General features: G+C 47.9%; 1 protein-coding gene across 1 annotated transcript in view; it reads left to right on the forward strand.

Annotated features, from left to right (window-relative positions):
• Positions 1–703: 703 nt before the first annotated feature.
• Positions 704–19,952, forward strand: part of KIF3B (kinesin family member 3B) — a 39,735-nt gene continuing 20,486 nt past the window's right edge. Inside the window, exon 1 of the mRNA XM_084775992.1 lies at positions 704–829. The gene's annotated coding sequence lies outside the window, so the exon portion shown is untranslated. The remainder of the gene's footprint in view (positions 830–19,952) is intronic.

The raw sequence follows: 19,952 nt of genomic DNA on the forward strand, positions 1-19,952 counted from the left end.
TAGTCTGGTTTTGCTGCGAACTTGCTCTGTACCTGAAGATTATTGTGAACTGTTGTTCATCCTCCTGCCTCCATTTCCCAAGTGTTAGGGGCATGAGCCATCATGCTCAAACAAGGCTTTTTGATTTGATGGTGAGAATAGCAAGACTCCAACGATGCTGTGCAGGGAGGGTGATGTGCTGTTTTAGGTTTAAAAATTAACATTCAGGCCATTTTAGTCGGGAATAGATTGCCAGAGCAAAAAGTCTATTAACAGAGCGTAGGAATTGCAGGATAGGCTAAAGATGACCTGGCCTTGCTTGTGGTGCTATCCCTGAAGGTAGATAAATGCAGGAATATTTGAAAGGCAGACTGAGGGACGCGGTGACCGAATGGAAATAACAGGCAGGGCAGAGTCGAGGATTTTCCTAAGGATTTGTCTTCATCCCTGGGTGGCCCTAATTGGGGCCGCTCAATACTAATCTGAGACCCAGATCAGAGAACTGACATGAAAGAGCTTTCTGAAGGGGAGGATGAAATTGCGTAGTGCGACCAAGGTCCTGCGCTCCGTTTCAAAGACAGAGAAACTGAGGCACGCGTGAAGGCGGATAGAGTCAGAGGTGCGCAGGGAACTTGGGAAGCGCCACCGCACACCGAGTCCCGCCCCTCGGCGGGTTGTTCGTGTCCGAGGGCCAATAAAGTTATTGAAATTGAGGCGGTTGCTAAGGAAGTGGGTCGCCGAGCCGGGTTGCTAAGGAAGTGAGCGGCCGCGATCTCTCCCCATCCGGGGCAGCGGGGAATGGCTGAGCCCCGGGTTCGCCGCCGCCGCCCGCTCTCGGCTGCGGCCGCAGGTGAGTTCGGAGTGCGGGGTCCCCGCGGGGCGCCCAGCGTTGTTCCAGCATCGCTGCTCGGCGAGCCGCAGCATCCTCTGCCCGGCCTCTGTGGTATCTCTGTCCGTCCGGCTCCTCCTCGGGCGCGGCCGGCACGACCCCCCAGTCTCAGCCGCCCCTGCTGCGTTCTCACGGCCCGTAAGGGGCCGTAGTCCCTGGCCCTGGCTGGAAAGGCAGCCCAGGAAGCAAGTACCTGAGGTTCAAGCCTCGGGGCGGTGCCTGGCTCGCTGTGTGACCTTGGACAAACCCCTTGCCCTCTCTGGCAGCAGCAGACCTGTCGGCCCTGTGGGGTCCCGACACTTTGCTGAGATGTGTACGTCAAAGGGCTCCAAGTGGGAAGAGGGAGAATGGCCGGGGTACCCTATGTGGGCACCAAGACTTCTCCTGTTTGAAGTCGGAGTGCTTGAGTTTGAGGCTGTGTGCATCGCGTGGCTTTGAGTCTTAGGCTCATCTGTAAAGTGGGATAACAGCCGTGAGAAGTTATTGGAGCAGGGTGTCTGGAGTAGTTTGGCACATGGTGCTTTTTAAAAATATGTTAATTGCACACAATAAGGGGTTTCATTGTGACGTTTCATTCGAGTGTATAATGTATTTGTTCATGTCCCTCTCCCACTGAACCCATCCCTTCCTCTTCTAGTCCTTTCTAATTCCATGACCTAGGACAGCTTGCAAGAACTTGGTGAGGGGTTCTTTTCAGGAGTATGGGGGTTTTACTAATGGCTACAGTACAGAAGAAAACGCCTCTTACCTCCTCAATCACCATTAACTCGTGTGGGGTGTAGGGAACGATACAACACTTCAGGAATGGGCGGGGTCTTGTGACCTAGAAACCGTTAACTGCCACTGAGCCCTCTTGTAGGGGGTAGGTCCTTGTGAGCCCCTCCCACTCCACAAAACACGCGGTTAGAGCTTACCGCACTATAGTGAGGTGTTTGGAATGGGATGGCTGGGACCAGAAGGGCTTAGGTGTGTAGCTTGCCAGCTCATACGGGTATTCCTGCTACCCTGGCCATTTTCCCCATCCACACTTCCACTTCGTGGTCTGCCCAAGGGAGGGGAGTTGTTGAACTCTCAAGAGGTGGGAAGAAAGCCAGAGACAAGGTTTTGTAGATAGTGGGGGTGGGGATGGGGTGGGGGTGTGTTATGCCTTGTCTATCACCTGGCATATTTATAACAAGAATGGGGTATATTTGTCTCTTCTGGGAAGTGCTTAGAACAGTAGTGGTCATTTACAACTTGATGGATACCTTTTTTGAGGTGTATTATTTCATTTAATCTTTACAGACTTTGTCGGGCAAAGGCTGATGATGTCATCGGTCTTACGATGAGGAACCTGTGCCTGAGAAAAGTGAATGCTTAAAGAATCTGAGGCTTTTATCCCAGCACTTGGGAGGCAGAGGCAGGTGGATCTCTGTGAGTTCGAGGCCAGCCTGGTCTACAAAGCGAGTCTAGGACAGCCAGGGCTACACAGAGAGACCCTATCTTGGAAAAAAAAAAAGGCATCTGAGGCTTACAGTGTGATGGAGCTGGACATGGCATTTTATTCCCTGCTCCCCAGGCTTCTGCTTTCTCTCAATAGTAACTGCTAGAAGGCCACAGGGGTATTTGGGTCGCTCCTAATTGCTTTGGCTAGAGGTTGTTCTCCCAATGGCATGGAAACAAGATCTCAGAAAAAGCTTTGTTTGTTTTAGTTTGTTACTAGCGTATATTTGTTTTCCAATGAATTTTCACTGCCTTTTAAAAACACCTATTATTACTGGAGTTTGTGTATGTGTGAGTGCCAGTATGTGCTATGGTATGTGCAAGTGGGAAGTCAGCTTTGTGGAGTTGATTCCTTCCACTGTTGTGTGTGTTCTGGGGATCAGACTTGACACACTCAGGCCTGCTGAGACTGTGTCGTTCATGTCTGTAATGTGTTTTGGTCCTATTCACCCATTAACCTCCACTCCTGCTGATCTCTGCAGATGCTGCCCCCTTCCCCTCTCCCCACTCCTTTGATGGCACAGCCAATCTCATTAGGATTGCTTAAAAGTGCATAAGTGAGGGGTAACGTATGCGAACACAAGCAACTTATTAGTGTTTCCATGACTGAAGGAAGTGCCTATTTCTCAGCAGCCGTTAGCTGCCTGTTCCTCCTTAGGAAGCATGGGGGCTTAGGAAGCCCTTCCCCCTCAGCCTCAGGCACCTCTGCACAGGTAAGCACAGCTGAGGGTTCACGGGGCCACAGCCATGTCCTACCCAAAGACAGCATTCCACACACGTGCTCCCCTTCCTCTGCCTCTCACATTCTTTCTGCTCCCTCTCTTGTGCTGGTCTCTGAACCCTGGAGGCAGTAACATGTCCCCACTTAGGCTGAGCACCCCCAATCTCTTGCTTTGAGCACCTTGACGAGTTCTGAGCCGCAGGAACCACTGCCCACTTCCAAAAGAAGCTTCTCTGAGTAAAGCTGACTCCATCACCAACTGTAGGCATAAACCTAAATATTTAGAAAGTGGTTTGACAGATACATCATGTCCATCTACCTGTACAACAGCAGCGGATCCCCCTCGGGCCGATGTCCTCTCAGACATGGGCTTTTGACCAGGTTGCAGTACCAGATGGGAATTCCTTCCTGTGGAGAAGACCCCAGCTTGGAGTGGAAAGCTGTTGATTACCCTGTAATAGTCACGCCACTATTGCACCAGTGAGGACATCTTGCTGGACAGGTCATTATTGTAGGGCAAAGCATATATAGCTGAGTGACACTGTTGATGACAATTCTTCCCTAGCAGGCTGCATAGCACCTGTCAGCCCTATGAACCACAGCCAGGATCAAGAAGCTCCCAGCTCAGTTTTACCTTAGTTTCTCTGTGTCATGAAAACAAAGCTTGTGGTGTCTTAAGAAGTCCTTACCGGCTGGGCATGGTGGGCTCGCCAGAGGGAGGCAGGTGGATTGCTGTGAGTTTGAGGCCAGCCTGGTCTACAAAGTGAGTCCACGACAGCCAAGGCTACACAGAGAAACCCTGTCTCAAAAAACAAAACAAAACAAAAAGAAAGAAAGAAAAGAAAAGAAGTCCTTACCATCTTATTCTGATGGGCAACCAATAGCAGTGGCATTAGCCTGCTTTGGGTACCTCCAGGGCATCTCTGGTCATTTGAATAGGACCACTGAGACATCCAGCCCTGTGGATTGAACAACCACTTGTTTCTTGGCTTCTACAGTGAGGGGCAGCCATTGCTGGACTCCCTTTAGTAATCCCCCTTTAATAAACAGTGAATCTCAGTTCTGTTCATTTAGGAAACCCAGACCAATAGCGTATCATTTGCCAACAGTGCATGGTAAGGTAGCCAATCCCTGGCACTAACGTTTTCCTGTAATAATTAATGACTTTTCTGGGGAAATCATTACTGAAATAGATAGCATTGAGAATGTGAATTCCTCCAAAATGCTAGAATTTTGTTTTTTGTTTTGTTTTGAGACAGGGTTTCTCTGTGTAACCTTGGCTGTCCCAGGCCCTCTTTGTAGACCAGGCTGGCCTTGAACTCACAGTGATCCACCTGCCTCTGCCCTCTGAGTGCTGGAATCAAAGGTGTGTGCCACCACACCCAGCCTCTAGAATGCTTAAAAGTGGCATTTTATATCTCTTGGTCCCCTTAGTGAGGAATCTTAGCGAGCTGCCCCATCAGTGCTGTTTTGGTTGGGTATGCAGTTAGGCTGCTGGGTTGAAACCTTGGCCAGCCACCTTCACTGTATGCCACCCAGCAGTTGTTTTACTGTTTGTGTCATAGCTTCCTCACCTGCAGAGCAGATTACCATCATGCAGGGCTGTTAGGAAGATTGACTGGAGCCTGATCCATGTGGACTACCTGGCGCGTTTGGTAAATGTTAGTTGTCACCATTTGGGTCTAACCTAGAATATTCACTGTTTCATATTCTGTTTGTGGTTGGTGACTAAGTACAGTATGTAGTTATAATCTCAGGCCTGTCACGATTACAAGACCATGAAACACTTGTCATCATGGCATTAGGTAAATGTTGGTATTGTTGCAGGCTTTCTCTAGGAACAAGGATTCGCACGCCAGGATGGGCTATGAAAGAAGGAGAACTCTGGGCAGGTGGGTAGCTCGCTTGCTTGAATGCTCACTGAGCATGCACGAACCCTGGCTTTCACCTCTAGTGCCACGTACACAGTGGCATGGTGGCGCATGTCTGTAATCCCAGAGCTCTGGTGCTGAAGGCAGAAAGATGAGAAGTTCAAGGCCACGGTGGCTGTATATGAAGTTTGAGGTCAGTCTAAGCCACAGGAAAGCCCTGTTTTTTGTTTGTTTGTTTTAAGGAAGAAACTGGTCTTCAGTAAATATTTATTACATGTCTCTATCCCAGGGATGTGCAGGATGTTGTACCTCCATGGCTTTCAAGGAAAGCTTAATTTGCAAATAGCTGTCCTTTGGCAGAATGTGATCTCCATGCCCATTCTGTGTTAGGGGTTTTCCAGAGCCTTGTGCATGGCAGGCAAGCCCTCTACTAACCAGCCTAGCTCCATTCTCTTGTTGTTTTTTGTTTTGGTTTGGTTTTTTTGTTTTTTGTTTTTTCTTTTCTAGACACGGTTTCTCTGTGTAGCCTTGGCTGTCCTGGACTCTATAGACCATGCTGGCCTTGAATTCACAGCGATCTACCTGCCTCCCGAGTGCTGGGATTAAAGGCATGCGCCACCACGCCCAGGCTTCCCTTGGTTTTTATTTAAAGTCACCTTGGTGCTCTGGGTAGCTCAGGTGATCTTGTCACCTTAGCAGATGAGTTCATGTGTTGTGTTTGCGCTGCTCACAGAGGAAAGCCACCGCTATCTTCTGCTGTGTCCTGAGGTGTCTGTGGGTACCTGGAGGTGGGAGCTGGCAGCAGTGGGTGGGGATGTGGAGCCTCAGGTTGCTCTTCCGCCTCTTTCCTTCCTTGTTATCTCCCCCACCCCCTTTTCCTTTCTCCTCTCTTTTTCTTTCCATTTCTTCTTGTCTTTCCAGGATGCTGTTATGTAGCCCAGGCTGGCCCTGCGCTTGTAGTCCTCCTGCGTGCCAGGTACATACACATTTCATCTGTGCATTTCCAGGTCACTGAGGGGGAACCTTGTCTTATAGTTGGCACACTGCTGTTTGTGTAGATCTTGGTGCGTTTGAGTTCTGAAATGGGTCTTTATTTGGTCTCACTGGTCCCCTTGAGGAAGAGCACATTAAGCTCTCCAACGGACCGTGGGGAACCCCTAGGAAGAGAAGCCATGCTGCTGGGACATAGCCCACCTCACATGGTGTCCAGGTCTTCGGACTCCAGGCACAGTGCTCTTGTTGCTGTGTTCTTTGGTTCAGATTTGTGTGACATTTGCTCAACAGCTGGTACGTGGCAGCCCTGGCGCCATGACAGCAAAGAGAAGGGTGAGGTCCTTGGCCTTCCAGTCAGAGTTCAGCAAGTACAAACCAAAACCCAAAAAGTAGACAGAGCTGGGAATTTGAACAAGGTAAGCACTATGGAAACAGTACCACAGTGGTGGGGGAGGGGCACTGCTGCTTTAATTGGATGATCAGAAAAGTCATCAGTGAGGTGGTGACATTTTTGTTGAGGTTTTACTCTCAGGAAGGGGCTCACTGAAGGTAAGGGAACAAGCTTGGTAAGTTACAGAAGCTACAAGAAGTGGCTGTGATGGGGTGAGTGGGGAGGCGGCTGGGGGTGCAGCGGAGTCTTTACCATTGAAGTACTTAGAGGCTGCAGTGGTCTAAATGCCATGGAATCGTTGGTGGCTTCTGAGAAGAAGGTGTCATGATCTAGGTGTCTTTGTGGGTGGTGGCTGTTTGCCTGCATGAATGCGCCACTTTTGGCCTGGTGCCCCCAGGGCCAGAGGAGACTGCTGGATCTCTCGGTACTGGAGTTACGGAGGGTTGTGAGCCCCATGTGGGTTCTGGGGCATCTAGAAGAGCACTTACCAAGTCATCTCTCTAGCTCCTCGTTGCTGTTTTAATGAAGTTTGTTTGTTTTTGTTTTGTTTTGTTTGAGACAGGGTCTCATGTAGCCTCAGCTAACCTTAAACTTTCTGTGTAGTCCACTAAGGATGGACTCAGACTTCTTTTGTGGATCTCCTGTGTACTGGGGTTGTAGGCGTATGCCACCATACCAGCTCATGTGAGGTGCAGCATAGTGTGCTCACGTCCATTGTTCTGTCTCCAGGATGGGAAGTCATTCTGGCCTCTGTGGCTGTGATTTTGGGAGAGCTTTAAATGGTAGCTGGAAGACTGGCTGGGAGGTTGGTAAGATGGTGGGAGGTGGCCTTGCTTTGGAGGTGGCCAGTGGAATGAGATGATTAAGAATGACTCCCAGGTCGCTGGCCTGAGCAGTTAGGTAGATGTTAGAGGTGCCATCTGCTCTAAAAGGATTAAGAGGACTTTTTGGTGAGGTGCCCTAAGAGCAACAACTGAATTACTCCACTCAAGGTACGAGCAGTACCTTAGGCCTGCTGATGGAAGTCAGCTGGAGGGGCTGACAGAGCTCTACCTTGGGCACCCAGAAGGCGTTTCCTTGGCTGGCTCTCTGCTAGAGTCCTGCTCACCTGTCTTCGGCTGTTAGTGTCGCTGCCCTGACTCGAGGATCTTGGCTGACAGAGGTTGGAAGGAGCCTGGCCAGCACTGCATAGCTCACGTCCAGCACCTCAGAAGCTCATGCTCTCCCTGCCAACACGCCTTTTTCCTGGCTGCCAAACAGCCAAAAGGTTCAGTGCTTTTTAGACAGGGGAAGGCTTTGAAAAGCTGCTGTATTCTGCCAGAATTCCTAGAGGACTCTTGAAAGCAGGAGCTTGTCCAAGCAAGGGATCCAGGCCTCGTTTCACTTGCATCAGTAAAGGCCTTTGTAAAGTTGGCGTTCAGTGATGCATGTTCAGCGTCGTGGGACTGAAGACTGCATTGCCTGCTCTGCGTAGCTCTGGTATTTATGGTTGGTGCACCTTCTCGGTCTTCTGGTCAGTTGATTCTCAGTCAGTGGTGTTCATGTGGAGTGTGGGTTGTCCCCAGTTTTCAGGTAAGGACATTGAGATACTGAGAAGTCATTGCTGTCTGCAAGTGTATTAGGTACCTGCTAAATGTTGAAGCAGGTAGATTCTTGCTAGTCTAAGAGTGTTATGCATGACAGAGGGTGCTTCTTAAAAATGCATATTTTAAAGCCAGGCGGTGGTGGTGCACGCCTTTAATCCCAGCACTTGGGAGGCAGAGGCAGGTGGATTTCTGTGAATTCGAGGCCAGCCTGGTCTACAGAGTGAGTCCAGGACAGCCAAGGCTGTCAAAACAAAACAAAACAAAACAAAACAAAACAAAATACATATTCTAGGACTACATTGAAACAATCAGGGTCTGGATTTCAACATGGTCCCTAGGTCCGCTCACTTAGGTGACTGGAAGCAAAACTAGTGTCTCTTTCCATTTCCTTCTAGCCAGGCTCCTGTAGCCAAAGCAGTGCAGCCATGCTAAGAATTGCTACTGGGAAATCTGAGGGTGGAGCCCCCCAAACAGCTGGATGAATTGAGGGCGGAGCTGTTCAAACAGCTGGATGATCTGAAGGTAGAGTTGTCCCAGCTGTGAGTTGCTAAGTAACTATTGTTTATCACCATCATCTGTGTATCCAAGATCCATCTCCAGTGTCACCTTAATTAACCAGACTCAGAGAGAAAACCCTGTAAGGGCAAGAAGTACAAGCCCTGACCTCTAAGGCCCTAGAAGACCAGAGCCATGCACTCACAACCCCCACCCCTTGACCATGCAGAGCTGAAGACAAGCACCAGCTACAGCACAAGGACGAAGGATACAGTCAAGACCTGAGGTCACCCTAACAGCAAAACACAAAGCTAGCTGAAAAAAAAAACACAACAAAACAAAACAAAACCCCACCCACCAAACAAACAAAACCCCCTAGCACTTGGTGGTGAAAACAGTAAGCTGACAGTGTGTAGCAGTAGCTAATATTGCTGTGGTTTGCAGAGTCCATCGCTTGCAAACCCTGCTTTCATTTGGTCCTCACAGCAGCCTTGTATAGGCACTGTTCCTCCCAGGTCCCAGAAGAGGGAAGTAGAGACAGCAAGAGCCAAATACTTCCCCATACGAGCGGATCTCAACTCCACTGCTGGGCCCACTACCTGCTTCTCTCTAAAAAACCTGTTTGTTTTTCAGTGTGTGTGTGTGTGTGTGTGTGTGTGTGTGTGTGTGTGTGTGACTCCACTGCTCAGCCTCGTACCTGCTTCTCTCTAAAAACCCTTTGTTTATTAGTGTGTGTGCTCATATGTGTATGGTGTGTTGTATGTGGGCATGTATGCCATGGTGCCCCTGTGGCAGTCAGAGGACACTTTTTCTTTTTGGTTTTTTGAGACAGGGTTTCTCTGGGTAGCCTTGGCTGTCCTGGACTCACTTTGTAGACCAGGCCGGCCTTGAACACATAGAGATCCGCCTGCCTCTGCCTCCTGAGTGCTGGGATTACAGGCGTGCACCACCATGCCCGGCTCAGAGGACAACTTTGTGGAATCAGTTCTCTCCTTTCACCTTCATGTGGGTTTCAGGGGTCAAACTCTGCTATCCACTGAACCATGGGGCTGGCCCGCCACCCCTCCCTCCCATAGAACCCAGAGCCTCTTACATGCTAAGCACGCGTTCTACCGCGGAGCTACATCCTTGGCCCCATCTGTTTTTCAGGTAAGCAGTGACCACAACCTCCATGAGGTTTGTAGAGACCTTTCTTTTCTGTACTTTGGTAACTCACTTGAAATGCTAACAGGAGCCAGGTGCAGTGCACTTGGTTCTAATCCAGGCATTCAGGAAGTAGAGGCGGAAGGCTCAGCCACACAACTCCTTTGAGGTCATCAGGCATTCTAATAGACTGCATCTCAACAAACAGACCAAATGTTACTTCAGAGGATGTCTGAGGAGACGGGAGCTCCTTGGGCTGCTTTAGAGTAAAGATGAGTCATATCATTTGGTGGGCGGGGCTCCAGACAGACCCAGCAGTGGGCTAGATAGGCTAGCTCTCATGCTGTGCAGGCCCCACACAGCCAAGGCCGGAGCCTTGAACTTCTCTTCTGAGTCATTTAACCCTCCGCTCACTCTTAGTCCTGCCATTTACGTGTCCACAGGAGAGAGGAGGGCCGCAAAGCCCTTCAGTACCTCTGGAAGGTGCTGTGTCCAGGGCTCAGCAGATAAAGGTTCCTGATGACCTGAGTTCAAGTCCAAAGACACATGGTGAAGAGAGAGAACCAGCTCCTACAAGGTGTCCTCCAGCCCCCCCAAATGCACTGGGTGGTGGCACACACTTTTAACCCAGCACTCAGGAGGCTGAGGCGGGTGGATCGCTTGTGAGTTTAAGGCCATCGTGGTCTACATAGTAAGCTTTAGGCCAGCCAGGACTAAATGGTAAGGCCCCGGCTCAAACTCATCCCTCCAAACTTAAAACTACTTAAAAAGATCTATTGGCCAAGTCTGTGGGTATCACAGAAAATCTGGCAGGATTTTAGTAGTAATTCTGCCTCTTGTATTGTAACACGGGTAAATTAGTCCCCATGTGGACCTCATTGTCTGTCTTTCTCTCTCTTTGTATGTTTATGTATGTCCATAGCTGCATACACAGACATAGGACTGGGCCTTGAGGTAGACATTTTCCTTTCTCTTGGTGCCTCTATGCTGGGCTTTCTCCCAGATCATCTGGGTGGGACTTTCAGGGCACGTTTCTTAGAATATACAGTCAGTTCTTCTTGTCGGTACCACACATCTGCATTGCATCCGGTGGGGATGTTTGAGGATCATTTAATCCTGATGACACATTGTGTCTCCTCACTTTGTCACCTGATTGCAGACACTGAGCTCTTCACTGCTGGCAGATCTATCTTTAGTATACTCATGTATTTAAATCATAATGCATTAGCAATCTCTCTCCCACTGGTGATAATGGGATTGGTTTGTTTTTAAACTTTGGGTGAGTATTTACAATACTTTCATTTGCTTAAACTACATACAGTACATTATAGACAGTGGACATGATCCAGGTGAAATAGATGACTGAGGAGCCAGGCATGGGGGCGCACGCCTTTAATCCCAGCACTCGGGAGGCAAAGGTAGGCGGATCACTGTGAGTTCAAGGCCAGCCTGGTCTACAGAGTTGAGTCCAGGACAACCAAGGCTACACAGAGAAACCCTGTCTCAAAAGAGAGAGAGAGAGAGAGAGAGAGAGAGAGAGAGAGAGAGAGAGAGAGAGAGAGAGAACACGAACTGGCCCCACACTGGGCTACTGGGCTTCTTCATAGCACCTTCAGCACTGGTTGTGAGCCACCATATGGTTGCTGGGCATTGAACTCAGGACCTTTGGAAGAGCAGGCAGTGTTCTTAACTGCTGAGCCATCTCTCCAGCTCCTGCAAATGTGTTCTGAAGCATGTTTTAGCTTGGGATGTGCAGGTCCTGCCTGTTGCCTCCACTGTCTGTAAGGCTGTTTCCAGGGTTTAGAGACTGGGACAGTGCTGCTGAGAGAATGAGGCAGACGTGGGCGTCCTCATGCACAGCATTGTCGGTTCACACGTTGGGATGTTGTTTGTTTGCTATGGCACTGGGGACTGAGACTAGTGCCTCTTGCTTGCTGGCCACTGAGCTCTGTCCCCAGCCCGCTTCTTCCTCCCTTCTGAGACAGCGTGTCACTAAATTGCCCTTGAACACTAGCTGGCTTTGACTTTGCAACATTCTTGCCTCAGCCTCCCCAGGAGCTGAGTGGGCTTTGCTATAGCTGCTAGTGTTTATATTTTCAACTATAGTTAAAAGAAATTAGTGAAAAGCCATTAGAGAGTGTTTTCCCCCCTTCATATTTTGGAAACCTCAGGCACAGAAGGTAGAACCGTGACCCGTCACCGCCAGCCTGACCCAGCATTGGTACAGTCCCTTTCACCTCCTAGCAGTTCTCGTGGGTCACGACCCCTCTGAGGGCCAACGACCCTTTCACAGGGGTCGCATATCAGACATCCTGCACATTATGATTCATAAAAGCAAAATTACAGTTACCAAGTAGCAATGAAAATAATTTTACGGTTGGGGTCACCATAACACGAGGAACTGTATTAAAGAGTCACAGCGTTAGGAAAGTATAACCCCATATGCCACGTCCTCATTATTCTGAAAAAAATTACAGATCGTAACTTTATAACTTTATCTGAAAATGCTTGTATTTGTCTTAATAAAATAAACTTATTAAAATAAATTATATTTTATGTGTAGTTATGTGCAGCATGTGCCTACAGGTGCCTATGGAGGCCCGAAGCTGTCAGACCTCCTGGAACTGGAGTGGCAGGTGGTTCTGAGCCACCGGAGGTGGATGGTAGAACTAAGTCTGGGTCTTGTGAAAAGCAGCAAGTACTCTCTAACTGCGGAGCTAGCACTCCAGTTCCTTTAAAATATATTTTATTTTACTTTTACTTTCATTTTGTTTCATTTGATTTGTATGTGTGTATATGTTGTGTATGTGTGTGTATTTTGTATGTGTGTCTGTGTATGGTAATTGTGTGTGTAGGTATATGTGTGTATGTGGCATGTATGTGTGTGTTTCGCACAGGTATGTGTGCCACAGAGTGCATGTAGTGGTCAGAGGCAACTTATAGGAGTTGGATCAAGTTCATGTTGTCAGTGTTTTTACCTACCCAGCATCTCCCTGACCTGAGAAACTTCATGTCTTTCCTGGATCAGTACATGAAATAAGAAGTTTCTGGAAAAGGCTTGTCCAGAGCAGTGAAGTTCAGAGTATGCTTCCAGGTGTCAGGGACAGGACAGTGCTTTCTCTCAAAAAGGAATTTGTACAACATTTTCATCTCTAGGAGTGGCTCCTGCTCGTTCCTTCCACCTGTCCTCAAGGTAGATGTCCAGGACAATCATGACAGCGTTGTTAGAAAACAACTGCACCATGGTGTTTAGCTGCTGATTAAAAACTCAAGGCGATCTGCCCAAGGGTATGTAGCGAGAAGAATTGTATATTGTGTACTTCTGCCTGAGTTCCTATTTTTCATAAAGAAGTAGGGGATGGGATTGGGAAGATAGCTGGGTTAGTAAAGTGCTTGTCATGCAACTATGAAGACATGTGTTCTAGTCTCCAGAACACACATAGGAAGCTGGGCATGCTGTAAGCCTGTAATCCAGTGCTTGGGGTATGCTGGTCAGCCAGTCTAGCAGCTCAGTGAGCTCCGGATCCAGCGAGACTCCCCGAATAATAATAATAATAATAATAATAATAATAATAATAATAATAATAATAATAATAATAATAATAATAATAATAATGAGACTCCCTGAATAATAATAACAACAACAACAATTTGGAGAAGTGACTAAGGAGACCTCTGGTTTCCACCCCCACTCCCATGCATACCACACACACACACACACACACACACACACACACACACACACACACTAGGGAACAAGCCAGGCATGGTGATGCACACTTATAATCTCAGCTCTTGGGAAGAGAATGCAGGAAGGTCATGAGTTCAAAGCCATCTTCAGCTACATAGCTCATGACACAGAGCTAGACAGCCTAGACCACATGAGACTCTGCCTTTAAATAAAAGCAGAAACGCGAGGTGAGGATGAATTGTAGGAAATTTATGAGCTCTTCATACAAAAAGAGATGTCTGCTCCATGGCCAGATAAATGCTTCTGTGACAGAGTGTACAGTGCCGGGCATTGCTGGTCTTCCTGGGCTGCTCTTTCAGTTTGCTCTCTGAGAGAGATTGTGTCTGTCTTCAGATGTTCAAACCAAAATCAAGGTGCTTGCCTTGTTTCCTCAAGCAGAGAATGGTTTTATTGCTTCCTCTCACCTCGATGATAAAAACAACAACAACAACAATAACAAACCAAATACATGAACCCCTCAAAAAGTCCAAAAAGGGGCTGGAGAGATGGCTCAGAAGTTCAGAAGTTAAGAGCACTGACTGCTTTTCCAGAAGTCATGAGTTCAATTCCCAGCCACATGGTGGCTCACAACCATCTGTAATATGATCTGATACCCTCTTCTGGCTTCTAGGTGTATGTGCAGGCAGAGTGTTATATACATAATAAAAATTTAAAAGTCCAAAGAACAGAAAAACAGACAGACAGACAGAAGACGACTTGTAAGCTCACCAATGAGAGCAGAGCACGGCTTCTGGTCCTGTGGCCGCCCATGGGCACAGTTCTTCAGGCCATGCTTCTCACCAGCCGCTCTTGACAGAAGAACCGGCTTACAGAAGTCTTCATTTTTATACTGTGTAAAAGAATGGCACTGGCTGACCTTTCACTAGCACTAAACTCACAGAGATTCCCCTGCCTCTGCCTGTGCTGGGATTGAAGGTGTGCGCCACCACGCCCAGCCCTTTACATAAGACTCTTTTATTTGCTTTTTCAAGACAAGGTTTCTGCGTAGCCTTGGCTGTCCTGGACTTGCTTTGTAAATCAGGCTGGCCTCGAACTCACTGTAATCTGCTTGCCTCTGTCTCTCGGAGTGCTGGGATTATAGGCTGTGCCATCATGCCCGGCTGCTGCGTAGATTCCTAACGTGGCTAGTGCAGGCACTCAGACTCATACCTAGTGAACTCTAATGCTCGTATTTTGATTTTTTTTTAAAATTATAGTAAGCATTTTTTTTTAGATTTTTATTTTATGTGTTTGACTATTTTGCCTACATGTAAGATTGTATATACCATGTGCATGCTTGGTGCCTGCAGAGATCAGAAGAGGGTGGTGTATCCCCTGGAACTGGGGTTACAGATGGCTGTGAGTTGCCATGTAGGTGCTAGAAACTAACTCAGGTCATCTGCAAAATCAAGTGCTCTTAACTGCTGAGCCATTTCTTCAAAATCCTACCTACATTAAAAAAAACTATTTTTTGGTTTTTCGAGACAGGGTTTCTCTGTGTAGCCTTGGCTGTCCTAGACTTGCTTTGTAGACCAGGCTGGCCTCGAACTCACAGTGATCCACTTGCTTCCGCCTCCCAAGTGCTGGGATTAAAGGTGTGCGCCACCACCGCCCGGACTATTTTTATTTTTATTTGTGTGTGTTTGTGAGCATATGCCATGTATGTTTAATTACCTAAAGAGGCCACAGTTGGGTCCTGCAGCTACAGTTATAGACCATTGTAAGCTGCCATTTGGGTCTTGGGAACTGAACCTTTTCCCTCTGCAAGAACAAGCAGTGCTCTAAACCCCTCTTCAGCCTCCTGATTTAATTGTTCTAACTAGGTGATAGATTAACATTATTCAAAAATGGTTTTGTATCTGATGCATCTTGGGCCAGCTTTCAACCCTGTGTAACTGAGGATGAGTCAGAATTCTTGACCACCTTGCCTCTACCTCCCTAGTGCTGGCGTTAGAGCTGTGCTCCGTGTCCAGTGCTGGCGTTAGAGCTGTGCTCCGTGTCCAGTGCTGGCCTTAGAGCAGTGCACCGTGTCCAGTGCTGGCATTAGAACTGTGCTCCGTGTCTGGGTTTATTTGGTGCTAGAGATCAAACCCAGGGTTTATTTTATGGTCAGCAAGCTCCTACCAACTGAGCTGCATCCCGAACTCATGATTTATAAGGCAGACTAGATAGATAACATGTCCCACATGGTATAAAAGTGCCCTGGGCCCACAGCCACTGGCTTTTTCAGGGAAAGCCAGCCTTACCTGACAATCATTATTGCTCTCTGGCTCTTGTATCTCTACATTTGGGGGTTGGATATGTGCTTATTTTTGGAATTTTGAGACAAGATCATGAGGTGTAATCCAGGCTGGCCTTCAGGTCACCATCCTTTTTGCCTCGGCCCTTTGGATGTTTCGATTGCAGGTGTGTGATACTACCCCTGGCTACCCTCCAGGTGTTTTGTTCACTCTAGAGAAAATGCAGAACTAGCCAGGTGATGGTGGTGTACACCTGTAATCCCAGTACTCAGGAGGCACAGACAGGCTGATCTCTGAGTTTGAGCTCCAGGACAGCCAGTGCTATACAAAGAAACCCTGTCAGAGAGAGGAGAGAGGAGATGGGGGGCATATGAATATGAGAGAATGCAGAACTATTCCTTCAATGCAAATGCCATAATACCATGCTCTTTATAAATATTCTGTAAGGTAGTGATGCTTCATAACTAGAGATGAATACATTCGTGTGTGTGTGTGTGTGTGTGCGCGCGCGCGCGCGTGCACGTGTGCACATGCGCGGGGGTGAGGGGGCTCAAACCTTTACTTTCCTTGCGTCTCACTATGTTATGCTAGTCTCTAACCCCTGGGCCTTGGTGGACCTTCCACTGTACTGCCCTAGTGCTGTAGTCAGAAGTGTGACCAGCGGTGCTCATCTGCAAACCGTGCATCTCCCATTGTGATGGTGTCACCTTAGGAACCAGGGTAAAGAATGTAGTTGCCAACTGGTGTGCTTCAGGATTTGGGGGTCTAGATACAGAGACTAAGGCTCCCCTAGGTGAAGTCTGTACAAGGAGGTAGCTTAGGCTGGTTGACAGTACTGCTTTTATCTTCCAATGGTGCACGTAGCCTATGGCACAGGCTGCATTTTAGACACTCCCTCCTTCAACTCTGGGCCAGGCAGTTGGCAGGAGGTTCCCTGGGCTCTTAGAAGGCCAGAGTTGCAGCATATTGATTAGAGATGAATTAGTGTGTGCTCTGTGTGTCTGCAGCTGCTTTTCCCAGGGCTGCTCCTGTGGAACTGCCAGGCATTTATTTTTATCTGCATTTGAAGAGGCCACACACCCCTGAGAGGAGGATTTGGAAAATATGTATATGTTGAAAGAACAGGGCAGGGGCTGAAGAGATGGCTAAGCAGTTAAGAGCACTGTTTGCTCTTCCAGAAGTCCTCAGTTCAATTCCCAGCAACCACATGATGGCCTCTTCTGGCCTGCAGGTGTACATGCAGATAGAACACTCACATATAAGATAAACAAATCTTAAAAAAAAAAAAAAAAAAGAGCCAGGGGTGGTGGCTCTTTAATCCCAGAACTCAGGAGGCAGAGGCAGGTGGATCTCTGTGAGTTCAAGGCCAGCCTGGTCTAAAAAGCGAGTCCAGGACAGCCAAGACTAACACAGAGAGACCCTGTCTCGGGGAGGAAAAAAAAAAAAAGAATAGTGTCTGTGTAGTAGAAGTTTTTTGTTTTTGTTTCTATAACAACTTAGTTATGTAAATATTATTTTTGTTTTAGTCTCAAGTGTGGGATATGGGACTGCCTTAGTTTATCCACAGCTGAGAACAGCCTCGCCTTCTTTGTCCATCTCCTCAAAGCCCCCGCCTTCTCTCTCTGGGATGTTGTATTTATACCCTCTCCAAGTCTGCAGAATTAAACTATCTCCAGCTGCCAAAGACCACAGCCATCTCTGAGCCTCATGAGGCAATTATCAGCTGTGGATGAACTAAGGCAGCCCCAGTGTGTTGAGTTTTTCTTCCTGCCCTGACCATCTTAGAACTTACTACGCAGATCAGGCTCGCCTGGACTTCACAGTGATCCCTCCCAGTGCTGGGCTTAAACATTAACGTCTTATTTGCTCACTTTAGTTTTAAAAGAGAAATGATAAAATGTTGCATTTTCAGTTGAATCTGTTTCCCTTTCTAATGACATTTCCTCACTTGTTTCCTCCATTGTCCAGTTTGGACAGCTGACGGCGCCATCTGGTGTGCATCCTTCTCTTCAACCTGATGCTGGTTGTTTGGTTTTTTTTGCCAGTTGCTTGGTTTTTTGACAGGGTCCCATTTTGTCGGTGAGTCTGGACTAAAACTTGTCAACTCAAGCTGGACATGGTGGCACATGCCTTTAATCCCAGCATTCGAGAGGCAGAGGCAGGTGAATCCCTGTGAGTTTGAGGCCAGCCTAGTCTACATAGTGAGTCCAGGACAGCCAGGGATACACACAGAGAAACCCTGTCTCGAAAAACCAAAACCGACCAACCAACTAAACAAACAAAAACCAAAACTCCCCCCAAAACCCTTGTCAATTTAAGGATTGGCTAACTTTGGATTTGGGAGGGGGTGTTATTTTCTCCGTTACAGCCACAGCACTCTCTTATTTTATAGTCACTTAGCTCTAGGCATATGCAAAAAAGGGTGACGGCTCTGTTTAAGTGAACTGGTATCTACAGAGATGGGTGTGGCCTAGATGTGGGCATGGCTATCTTACAGACCTCTTATTTATCGCTTTATTGACTGCTGGACTGCACTGTCTGCAGTGTGGATATTGTAATTCTTTGTTCCTATAAATGTACGTGTGGGTGTCAATTTTGTCTTCTATTAGGACACTGCTAGGGGCTGGAGACGTAGCTCAGCTGTGTAAACCAGGCATGGTGGTGCACACATGTGATCTCACCACTTGGGAGGTAGAGGCAGGTGTAACGTGTGTTTTTAAAAACTTTTTTTTTCTTTTGGTTTTTCAAGACAGGGTTTCTCTGTGTAGCCTTGGCTGTCCTGGACTCTCTTTGTAGACCAAGCTGGCCTGGAACTCACAGTGATCCACCTGTCTCTGCCTCCCGAGTGCTGGGATTACAGGCGTGCGCCATCATACCCAGCCTTAAAAACTATTTTTTAAAAAGATTTATTTTTTTAAAATATTTCTTTATTATTTATACAGTATTCTGCCCACATGTGTGCCTGCCCACCATAAGAAGGGACCAGATCTCATTATAGGTGGTTGTGAGCCACCATGTGGTTGCTGGGAATTGAGCTCGGGACCTTTGGAAGAGCAGACAGTGCTCTTAACCTCTGAGCCACCTCTCCAGCCCTTAAAAACTATTTTTATTTTGGGTTCTTTAAACTCTTTCTCCCTACTCCACCCAATCCCTTCCAACACCCCATCACCAGGTAGGAGAGAAAGAAGGGGCATAGTTTGTTTTTAGTTACTTCCTGCTGTTTAGGGCCCTTGGGTTCCTTGGGGCAAGTCCAATCCTCGTTTCAGGAGATCTCTAACTTCTTCTCATCAAACTGCATCAGCAGCAGCAGGAGCAGCAGGGAAGCATCCTCTTTCTCAGAGGTCCCAGGCTCTCTCTGGGTGGCGTTTACTCCCCACTGGCAAAGACCATGCACCTGCATCAGGTGATTTCCAGCTGACAAACATCGAGTGCCCTCTCAGGAGGCAATCGTCAGCTGTGGACAGACTGGAGCAGCCCCCATATCCCACACCTGAGATCAAACCAACACCATGTTTACATCTCACCAAAACTTCCCCAGCAGGCAGGAGTCTGAGGCCAGCCTGGACTACGTGAGACCCTGTCTCCGAAACAAAAAAGAAGCACCCTTGCTGTTTCTTTCTGCACATATGCAAGGTTCCACCAGGACGTGAGCATGTGGAGAAGCTGCAGCTGCTGAGGCTTCTGATGCTGCAGCTGAGCCTGGGATGCCCACAGCTAAGCCCAGGTGGGCGGGGCTGAGTCTTGTCTTCCTTCTCTTTGTAGTCTTTGAGACAGATCTCAGCATGTAACCCTGGCTGGCCTGGAACTTACTATGTAGACAAGGCTATCCTTGACTCACAGAGCTCTGCATGTCTCAGCCTCTAGGGAAAAAAAAGGGGGGGAGGCTAGCCTGGTGTGGTGGCGTGTCACGGCTGTAATCCCTGCACCCGGGGAGGCAGAGGCAGGCAGATCTCTGTGAGTTTCAAGCCAGCCTGGTTTGCAAATCGACCCCAGCTTTTTTGTTGTTGTTGTTATATTTGTTGTGTATGGATATGTTTGTGAGTGTGAGCATGTATGTGTGTGTGCGCGTGGCCGTCATTTTGTATGTGTGGAGGTCAGGACAACCCTTGGGAGTCCGTCCTCTCATTTACAAGGTGGGTTCCAGAGACTGAAATAAAGTTGTCAGACTTGACAGCAGTGTCTGCTCAGCTAGCCATTTCACTGGCCCTCCTTTATTTTTTATTTATTTATTTATTTATTTTTGAGACAGGTTCCAACTGTAGCTCTGGCTGATCTGGAACTTTGTAGACCAGGCTGGCCTCAGACTCACAGAGATCTGTCTGCTTCCTGAGTGCTGGGGAAGGTGTGCTCCCCCCATGCCCAGCCTCCCTTGTTTTATTTATTTATTTATTGTTGTTTTTAAACATCAATAAAATGTAAACTGAGGGCTGGG

The sequence above is a fragment of the Acomys minous genome (genome assembly GCF_964271855.1).
Source record: "Acomys minous genome assembly, chromosome: 3".
NCBI classification, from domain to species: Eukaryota; Metazoa; Chordata; class Mammalia; order Rodentia; family Muridae; genus Acomys; species Acomys minous.